Source organism: Grammomys surdaster, unplaced genomic scaffold (genome assembly GCF_004785775.1).
Source record: "Grammomys surdaster isolate TR1022 unplaced genomic scaffold, NIH_TR_1.0 259, whole genome shotgun sequence".
NCBI lineage: Eukaryota > Metazoa > Chordata > Mammalia > Rodentia > Muridae > Grammomys > Grammomys surdaster.
Window position 1 is genome coordinate 1676033 of NW_021604700.1, and position 10612 is coordinate 1686644.

Sequence of the window (10612 nt, forward strand, 5' to 3'; positions counted from 1 at the left end):
CAGAGAAACCCTGTCTCAAAAAAAAAAAAAAAAAAAAAAAAAAAGGTCTTACGAGAACTCACTGGCTATTTTCTGAAGGCCAGAAATTGATACAATAGAAAAGAACTTCCCTGACTTCATTGGAAATGTTGGCATTTTGGAATCACAAATGTTAGTGTTTAATGACCCAGTTCAAGCCTTTCTTTGATCATGTCAGTGACTAAGTTCAAGCCCCTTGCATTGAAATAGTTCAAGGTCCTACTAGATTTTTATAATTAAAAAAAATTTTAGATCTGGGATGTAAAAGGTCACTCTGAGCCACTGTAACCCGGATCCACTCTCCTCATCAAGTGCTGTGACCTGAGGCATTTCCAGTCCTGGAAGGAGAAAAAAGCCACTTTTGAAGAAGAAACATGCAGCAACATGAAAGCAGCCGCTGTATATCCGTCCCACAACATCCTTCTCCAATGGGAAGAACTGGATGGGAGCTTTGGCCATCTGTAACTAATGCATCAGAGAAAGGAAACGGCAATATTCTGCCTTTTAGATGTTTACTGAAAATGCCTCTCCACTCTTAATTCCTGGAGACTCATCCAGTGATAACACAATGTATTTATTTTATTTTTATTTGTGTGGGTGTGCATGTGTGTGTGCATGTGCATGTGTATGTGTGTGTGTAGTACAGCTACATATATACCACAGACCATGAAGGAGGTCAAAGGACAACTACAGTTAGTCTGTTCTCCCTCCTATAGGTCCTAGGGATCAAACTGAGGTTGTTAAACTTTCACAGCAAGTACTTTTACTGCTGAGCCATCTCACTGGTCTGTGCACCATACAATTAATAACTGACGCTAGTAATATCCAATATGTTCAGCTGCCAAAGGTAACTCTGAAGCTGCGGTGTGATGATTTTTATGGGGTCTTAATGTATAGTTAGAATACGTCTATATAGTACTTGGCTGGTTCTCACATTACATATCTCCTTGAGCTGTGGAGAATTATTGTAGAAATATCAAGCAAATCTCTCAGATTCCCATGACTAATACCAACCCTTGCTCTACCATCAATGACTTGAACCACAGATGTAGCACATCTTTCATCCCTGTTCAACTTGCCTCTTTAGAGTGCCCCAGGCAAATGCATCTGACAGGACAGCAGTACATGAGAAGCAGAAGCCAGCATTCAACCGTACCTACTGTTCTAGAGGTAGCCATTTCAATCGAACAAACATACATGGCCTGCACTTGGTGATATACAGCCACTAATAAAGAAAAAATGCTTTTATGTTTAACCACTATACAGGCACCAAACCTCCTGCTTTCTCCCAGTGGGCGTGGTAATACATTTCCATCACTATTCTTGGTCACACCAACCTTCAGGACCTGTGCTGGAATTGATCCTTTGAGGAAACCCTACATAATCAATCTCATCTGTCAGTTTTCCAAGAGAAGTGTTACCCAATGGATGGAAACAGTCCTGTATCCTTCCAGCAGGTGCTAAAATACCTTACAGTTCTTTCTCTCAGCCTTTGTGTTGACTGCTTGCAGGTCAGTCTCCTTGACTCAGTGTGGCTTCAGGAGGGGTGGCAGCGCAAGTCAGGAGTAGCTGTGCAGGAAGTAAGAACCACTTGTTTACAAAACTACAAAACGTGTATGTGACCAAAAATTTTTAAAAAATTAAAGAAAAATGCTATTATAGATGTTGTAGTAAAATAATGTGCAGAAAAGGAAGGGAGAAGAATTCAAAATGAAGTCAGGACTTACGACATTAGTTTCTGAGGACATGGTGATGTGGAGGGATATGCTGGCAGCATCTCCAGAAGTCTGTTAAAACCACTAATTTTGTATTCTTCCCACTGAAAAGAAAATAAAAGTGTTCTGGACATCTGAAGATTTTGAAAGTGGCTTTTCTTTTCTTTCTTTCTTTTTTTTTTCTTTTTTGGTTTTTCAAGACAGCGTTTCTCTGTGTAGTCCTGGCTGTTCTGGAACTCACTCTGTAGACCAGGCTGGCCTCAAACTCATAAATCTGCCTGCCTCTGCCTCCCAAATGCTGGGATTAAAGGCGTGCGCCACCACTGCCTGGCAAAAGTAGCTTTTCTATATTTATATGCTACTGTGCTGCAACTTTAAAGACAGCCTAATCAACAGGAATTTCCTACTGCTAGGAACCACAGTTCCACCAGCTTTGTTTCCAACCTTTATGACTCATCAGGGCAAACTGTAACTCAGATATACAGGATGAGTGGGTAAGGGTGCTAAACTGAGCCCACAGCAAGTGATAATACAAAAATCTCTCGGAAGCCCCTAAGGTTTTGGATAAAAGCCATGCCCTTTTCAGCAAGTAATTGTTCCCCTCATGAAGAACACCTTGCTATAGAAGTTTGATAAAGACCAGCAGTCAGGTCATGGGACACCAGCTGACCATCATGAGTGGGTTACCTCAGCTGCCTCATCACTAACTGAGTGTACTCTGTTGTGTATTAATCTTAAAGGGAAGAGTTTATCTACAGGCCAAAGTACAAACTCCTTCTGGAAGCACATTTTGTAGTTTTGTAAACAAGTGGTTCATATTCCCTGTACAGCTACTTCCGCCACCCCTACTTAAGCGACACTAAACCAAGGAGACTGACCTGCAAGCAGTCAACACAAAAGCTTAGAGAAGGCATCATAAGATATTCTAGAACATCCTGGAAGGATACTGGAATGTTCCACACCCATTGGGTAATACTTTTCTTAGAAAGAAAAGAAGGAAAACCTTGTGAGTAAAATCTAAAGATCTCTTTAGCCTACTTGCATGTCAACAGTGGTGGTGCTGACTTCTAATCAGTCAAGATTTATTGGAATGTGCTGGTGGTTTGATCTGATATTAGACTATTTGTGAAGAATGAGATCAGAGGTTTGTGGGTAAGGTTTGGAGAAAGGACATAACTCAGCATAGACTCAGATGGTGAAAATACCTAAGACCTAGATCAACCCTTACCAAAAGACCTCAGTAGGGAGGTAGACCAGATGGCAGGACCTTCTCCCATTGTATCCCAGTGTTCGCTGAGTGCTGCATAAGCAACACACAACATTTACAGGAAATGAAATACATACTGATTCAACACAAACTTATAATAAAGCTGTCTTGCAGCTACCCAGCCAATCACAATTTGTAACACAGAAAACAACATTACCTCCTAGATGAACAAGGAGACACCTGGGAGGCAGCTGACTCCACAGGGTACCATTGCTCACAAAGCTGGATGTGATTTGCTTACTGGCCCAGTGAGTTGATATAAATCTTTATTCTCTTCTCTGGCCTGCCATGCTTCTACAGTGTTGTCCAGCTGAATGCTTTGATCACTACTGTCACTATCACTACTATCTCTTTCAGAATGTTGCTCCTGGTTAGGAACTAACTTTGTTATAATGCAAAGGTTTCTCACACTTCTTTTCTTCTTTAAGGAGAGAATTCAATGGAGGACCCCAGATACTTTTAAATAAAAGTTTATTTAGAAAATCAAAGTCCACTCCAGAGAAAGATTGAAAGGGAGAGGAAGCATGGATAGCAGCACACTGAGATCCCTTTCTAGATTTTTAAGTTTCAATGAATACTTTTAAGACTAGCAGCATATTCATGGGATAAGGTGACCCCTTTCTTCCTTCCCAAATCATGAAGTATTGGGGTCTCCCTTTAAGGATATTTCTGAATCTCTTGACAGCCCAGGGTGGGGGAGGCAAGACCACTGTGCAGGCAATCATATAAGTAAGCTTGAATCTTTTGAAGATTCAGACTTTTTTTTCTTTTTGATTTCTTTTTGTCTTCCTATTTTTTTCCTTTTATTAAAAATAGGATTTTTAATAAAATCCTAAAAGATTTTATTAAAAAACTTTCAAAAACTAACACATTGGAACAGAACAGAACAAACAGAGGAAAAAAACCCAAGAGAATGCACAAGAATAGAGACCCACTTATTTGAACACTCAAGAATCCCATAGAAACACAAAACTGGACATCATAATATATACTCACAAAGATAAAAAGAGAGAGGAAGAAAAACATATAAGTGAAATACCGATAAAATTAAAAGAGAAAAAGGTCTAACATAACATTATGAGACAAGGAACATCCAAAGATGACATTGAGTTCGTTTTCTGTTGGCCATCTATCTGGGCAAGCAGCCTACCTCCTTAAGAATAGTTTGTTTCCCCCAGTGAGACTCTTTTGGAGAAAAATATATTATCATTTGCAAGTGGTTGTCAATTGGAGATAGTTTCAGAGTGTCCTTTTTTTTTTTCCTTCCAGTTCTAGGAACTCAACTGGTGAAGACCCAGGCAGGCCTTGTGCATGCTGCCCCAGTTCCTGTGAGTTCATAAGTATGTCTGTCATGTTGATTTACAGGGCCTTGTTGTTTGCTCAGGGTCCTCCATCCCTCTGGCTCTTACACTTTCTGCCTCCTCTTCTGTAGGGTTCTCTGATCCTTGAGGGGAGCAATTTGATGGAGACAAATTCCTGTTTAGGGCTGAGTGTTTTAAGGTCTACATATTATACGGCTGTGGGTTTCAGTATTTGGCCCCAACTGCTACAAGGGAAAGCCTCTCTAAGGATGGCTAAGCAAGATACTGATCTGCTTTCATTCCCAGAGTCAATACAGGCTTTTCATTGATGTGCATGTGACTCAAGCAGGAAAGCCCTGTGGCGCCTGAGTTTTCTGATATAGCAGGAAGCACCTCACTGCAGTTGAAAGGCAGTTTTAACCTTAAGAGCATTCTGGCCATCAGGAGAAACCCAGCTCCAAGATACAAGTACAGATTCTTTGATTACTTCATGTCTAACTTCTTGTCTACCTGGCTTTAACTTTGTACCAAAACCACAAAGCAAATACAAGTTAACACACACATGTGATTGAGATATACTGTGTTGCCCTTGCCCGTATTCTCAGAAAGATCTGACCTTATTCTGATCAGTTATGGTGTCAGCAAACACATTTCATATTTGGGATTAAGTCGGAGGGGGTTACTGTATATGTTAAAAAGTGACGAAATGTTTGGTGTTATTTTTCTGCATGACCTTAAGACCTAAACAGTGAAAATGTCACTTTGGAATCAAGTGATTCCAAAAAGCAGGGAGAGCAGAGTCTGTTCTATCAGTGGTGGTGACAGTAACAGTATGAAGTGCATTTCCAGAAATGGGGCAGAAATGGGGCAGAAATGGTTGCATTCCCAGGGGGAGCAAACTGTGTCCCGTGTCAGTGTCAGTAGGAGCTGTGGCATTCTATTCTGTTGAATTTGATAAAAGCAAGCTTTGATTAACTATGAACTCAGAATCTTACCCAGATCAAGCACTAAGACTACGTAAGTCTTGTGCACTGAGGGCTGTATTTCCTCTTACTCTAGAGGACCTGGCTATAGGTGAAGTCAATAGACAGGGCAGCTAGGAACTACAAAGACCAGGAGGAGCCTTTGCTTCACCCCCTGATTAACTATGTTAGTAATAAAAACGTCTCAGTAATAAGAAAATGTCTCTTCAAATTCCTCTTATCAACTTGGTTTTCTGAACCATGCTTCCAAAACATACTCTTTTATATAACTATAATAGTCATCTTTTTATTTTTTTAAAGATGTATTTATTTTGATGTATGGTGTATTCTCTGTATGTGTGTTCTCTCTGTAATGCCTGAAGGGACCAAAAGAGGATGTCAGATTTGCTAGAACTAGAGTTATAGACGGTTGTGAGCTGTCTACATGTACAGTCACGCCTCTCTATAACCATGGTGTTAGCATATCAGCTAACTTATGGAACAGGAGTTTGACAAAATGTTTTTGTCTCTTGTGTGGCACTGCTGATAATTTCCTCCCTCCCAAGAATTATAATCATATCACTAACATAAGCTAACATTTATAACTAAACATTGCTAGAATCCTACCGTGGAAATTCTTTTCTAAATACATTTTGCTAAACATAAATATTGCCTCGCAGAGATGGCAGATTTTAAGACATTAATATTTACTCCTAAGTTGACCAGATAGCATCTATCTTCAACCTCACTGCCAAGTAAGCTTTTCACAAATGAATCCATTTGTAGACTATGTATGCCAGCAGTATACCATGATGAAATTGGATATTCCATTGAAAAATAGTGGATTTTACAGCTTGAAATGCTGTAATATTTTAGTTATTAGTCAATGGCTTTGATTGCTATTTAGGTTGATCATGTTTATGTTTTTGATAGCACTCGTAATCTTTGGGCAACCGTTCATCGCTTAGATCTTTTATGATTGGTCTATTAGTCAAGTGACTGGGGGAGTTTTCAACCTCTACCTCATTTATCCCAGCTTCAGTGTGAAAACCACAGCTTAGAGGGATGCTTGCCCTTGTATCATGCCCTTTCTACTGTAATGCTTAAATCAGCTCAAAGCCAGGGAGCTCATTCATGGCTGCAGAGCATAGACAGTGTGTTCAAAGGCTCCAGCAGACTGGTGGAATCAAAAGAGCAAAGCCACCAAGAAAGAGCTGTAATTAAAAGTGCTCTTCATGGGTCAAAAGTGCAGCTCATTAATGTTTTGCTGAGCAGATGGCATTAATGAACAGCCAAAGAGCCATGCTCGTTACCACCGCTCTCTCCATTATTCATTTGGTACAAATGGCCTGGTGGCCAGGAGACCCGGCCCTCCCAATGATTAGAATTGATAATTAACACAGTACCAGACTTCTACCGACATGCTAGGTAGGGTAAATAAAGGAAAATGTGTAAACCTTGAGCCTAAGAAGCATTCCCTCTTTATGAAGAAGAGATAACACACCTCAGCATCATTTACAATTATATAAACACTGGAAACTTCCAGTAATGTAGTAAATGGTTAACGAAATGACTGTGCCACTCCTAATTAAAGAAACATGCTGCCTTTAAAATATCATTCCAAAAACGTATTAGCATGAGAAAATGTTCCTGATATGTAACTTTTTAAAAAGCAATCATACATGCACTAAAACGTTAGTTATGTAAGACATGTATAATTGTAAAAGCACACCTAGATGAAGGTTAATAGGAGGTACAATGAAATACTACCTTTGCCTCCAATTAGCATGATGAGATTTTTTTTCCTTCTGGCTCCTGTAATGACCACATACCACTTTTATAGTGATATAAAAGTATCACTGAGTATTTTTTAAGGGAAAAAAATACCAAACTCACAACAGCAGTTACCTCCATAAAGGACAGCAGGACTGAAGATTTGCTCTGTTTGTACTCTCAAGAATATATTCTTGGATTGGAAAGATGTCTCTATGGTTAAGAGCATTGGCTCTTCTTCCCAAGGACCCAGTTTCAATTCCCAGACCTATGTGGTGGTTCACAGCTATCTCTAAGTCTAGTTCCAGGAGACGTAAGGTTGATTTCCCAGCTTGGCCATCACTTTGCCCTCCACCCAGTCCCACACTCCTCCTACCTGGTGGGAGTCTTTGAGTCATGCTTGCTGCCTGCCTCTTACTACACCTACAGTCAGTATCACCCAATCAAGCTTTCCCTTGAGACTTCCTAGAACCACAAATGAAGCCACCAATCACCACAACTCAGACTGCATAGTCAGCTTGTGCATTCTGTTCTCCGCCTCAATCACCAATGGACTTCAAATCAAGTTTCTGAGAAATGCTAACGAGGCCTGGCCCTGGTTATGGCAGAAGCTTTAGTTGGAAAGTCCTCCATAGAGATAACTATCTCATGCTCTTTTCCAGAACATGAAGATTTATATCTGGTCTTAGTCCACACAGCTTCAGAACACCTTTCTGACATCTCCCTTAGAAGAGCATTTCCTTCTCTTGCTGCATGTCCACCAAGCCTCTTGTCTGTGTCATTTGTTCAATAGTCTCACCACCTGATACTATATTTTACCTCAAGTAAAGTATGGAGGTCTTGTCTTGGACATTTTGAAGAAAGTGGAGCACAGCCCAATGCTTTACTGATGCTACATTACAAGACAGGGCTTCCTAAATGCCTCTCCTTTTAAAGAGTATTTGTGATAGAAGCTAAGGAGAAGAGATTCTCAGTGTGTTGGGCATTGACCTGAAACAGGGATGCCCAGCTGTGGAGGGATTTTCTCTGTCTTTGTGTTCTTGCTGGGTGAACAGCTCTCATTTCTTGGAAGTTGTGTGGACAAGAAGGTCCACTAAACTGTTCCTATACCAAATCCACTGTCATATTTGAAAATTAGCTTAACAATGGTCTTTGAAGGCAACGCCAGCCTCAATATCAAAGGTAGAAGAATGCGTGTCACCATTAAAGTCAGAAGAGACAATCTGCTCCTTGAGATAATAAAAGGTGACATGTATGGGGCCCTCAAATTCCTACTTTGCTATCCTTCTTTCTAGAAGGCAGCTCAGGCCTATGCCAGCACATTGAGGGTGAGCACATGCAAAAGGCATGTGTCTTCATTATTATTCTATTGCTGTATAAAGACACCATTACCAAGCCAACTCATAAAAGAAAGCATTCAATTAGAGGCTTGCTTAAAGTGTTAGAAGGTTAGTCCATGGTCGTCATGGTAGGAAGCAGTTTTACACACTAATTCTCAGGCAGTAGGCAGAGAGAAAGATGACTGGGCCTGGCACGGGCTTTTAAAACTTTAAAGCCCATGGACACACCTCCTCTAACACGGCCGTACTGCCTCATCCTTACCAAATAGTTCCACTAACTGGAGACCAAGTCTCTTCTGAGATTCAAAGCAATCTCTTAACTCTAGCCTCCTATAAAATAAAAATTAAAAGCAGATTGCATACTTCCAGTATACATTAGCATTTCAAAATGGCGGAAAGGGGACATAGTGAGGAAATACTGAGCCAGAGGAAGAACAAATCCAGCAGCACAAACAACAAACTCTGCATCTCCGTGTCTGATGTCAAAGCACTTTTCAGATCTCCACCTCCTCTCATATAGCACACTTCTCTCTCTTGGGCTGCTTCCATTCCCTATTAGCAGCTTCCCTTGGCGGGTAGCCCATGGCTCTGGCATCTTCAACATCTTGGGTCTCCAATACAATCTAGGCATTGCCTTCACAACTCTACACAATGGCCTTTCCAGGCCTCCATGCAGAGAATCCCCTGATATATACCTGGCCCTAGCTGCTTTCCTTAACCATGAAGCAAGATTCCACAGCCTGTTTCCTTTATTCTTCTTGACTCTAAATCCAGAAGCCTGTGGCTCAAGCTGGCCAAGTTCTGCTGCCTGCTGGGGCTGGAACCTGGCCCCCTCCTTGAATTATACTTGCATAAACTTTTTGTTGTTGTTTAGGCCTAGAATATTCCAGGGGCATGGGCACATGTGTATACACACACACACACACACACACACACACACAAATAAAAATTTTGAAATGATATTTTTATTGTAAAAAAAAAAGGCTACAAAGTAGCATAACAACTTTGGGAAATTTTGACAGTGTGTTCTGAGCCAAATATCTATTTACCTACAACTCTGAAGGTGTGCATACTCCACTTTTCCAGAATACCTGTGATAGAATGGTCATGGTGGCTCTGTTTTTAACAAGCTTACTGATAGGGGGAGGGGCTACAGCTCTGTTGGAAAACTGCTTGCCTAGCACCCATGAAGCCCTGGCTTTGATCCCCAAGCAAGGTTGAGTCATTATTTACTGCATATTGAGTTTGAGGCCAGCATGGGATACTGAAATACACAAGACCTTCCTTGTCTCACAAAACAAACAAACCAGCACTGAGAAACTTTTTTTTGGTTTTTCGAGACAGGGTTTCTCTGTATAGCCCGGCTGTCCTGGAACTCACTCTGTAGACCAGGCTGGCCTCGAACTCAGAAATCCTCCTGCCTCTGCCTCCCAAGTGCTGGGATTAAAGGCGTGTGCCACCACCGCCTGGCGGGCACTGAGTAACTTAGTGAATGGAATAAGCAAATGGTTATGTACTTTATGCTACTGGATGTTACATTGCATATCTTAAGGACCAGGTTTCTGTCTCATTGCTATTAACCAATCTCACAGACACAAATGTGAGGGACCTGTCTCAAAAACTAATGCTAAAAAGTGAGGAAAGACATGATATTGGCCTCTGGCCTCACATAAACTTGCACGCATGCATACATATATGTACAAACCTACACTCACAAATACACCACGCACACATGTAAACATGCATGATAAAAGCATGAGTTTTATCAAAGTATTTTTAATTAAAAAAAAGTTTATTTGTTACCATTCCTTTATCTTTTTTTCTTTTTGTTTTAGACAGTCTCATAAACACCAGACTGGCCTTGAACCCATGAAATATCAGAGAATGACCTTGAACTTCTGATCATCCTGCCTTTATCTCCAGAGTACATCTGGAAATAGACAATGATTTTCTAGATTACTCAACATGTAACCTATAACGCTCTTAGAGTAAATTCTTGTGATTGTATTATTTCCTATCGCTCTATCTGATAATGTGGGGGATAACAGTACAAGAAGACAATATCAACCACCTGCTTCTACTTGGGCAAGATGGCATCCAGAGTCACTGGGGCAATGTAGAACAGTATATGAATGTACCTAGTTTTTCACGCCTCCACTAGCTTTATGTTTTAGCATTAAAGTCAGTTTTTTGGTTTGGTTTGGTTTGGTTTGGTTTGGTTTGGTTTGGTTTGGTT

The 10612-nt window shown here is 40.7% G+C and overlaps 1 long non-coding RNA gene across 1 annotated transcript in view; it reads right to left on the minus strand.

The window, feature by feature from the left end:
- Window positions 1-10612, minus strand: part of LOC114627842 — a 17579-nt gene that overhangs the window by 3594 nt on the left and 3373 nt on the right. The window contains exons 2-3 of the long non-coding RNA XR_003712407.1: window positions 1746-1837; window positions 1488-1587 (exon numbers count right to left, since the gene is read on the minus strand). This is a non-coding gene — a long non-coding RNA (uncharacterized LOC114627842). The remainder of the gene's footprint in view (window positions 1-1487; window positions 1588-1745; window positions 1838-10612) is intronic.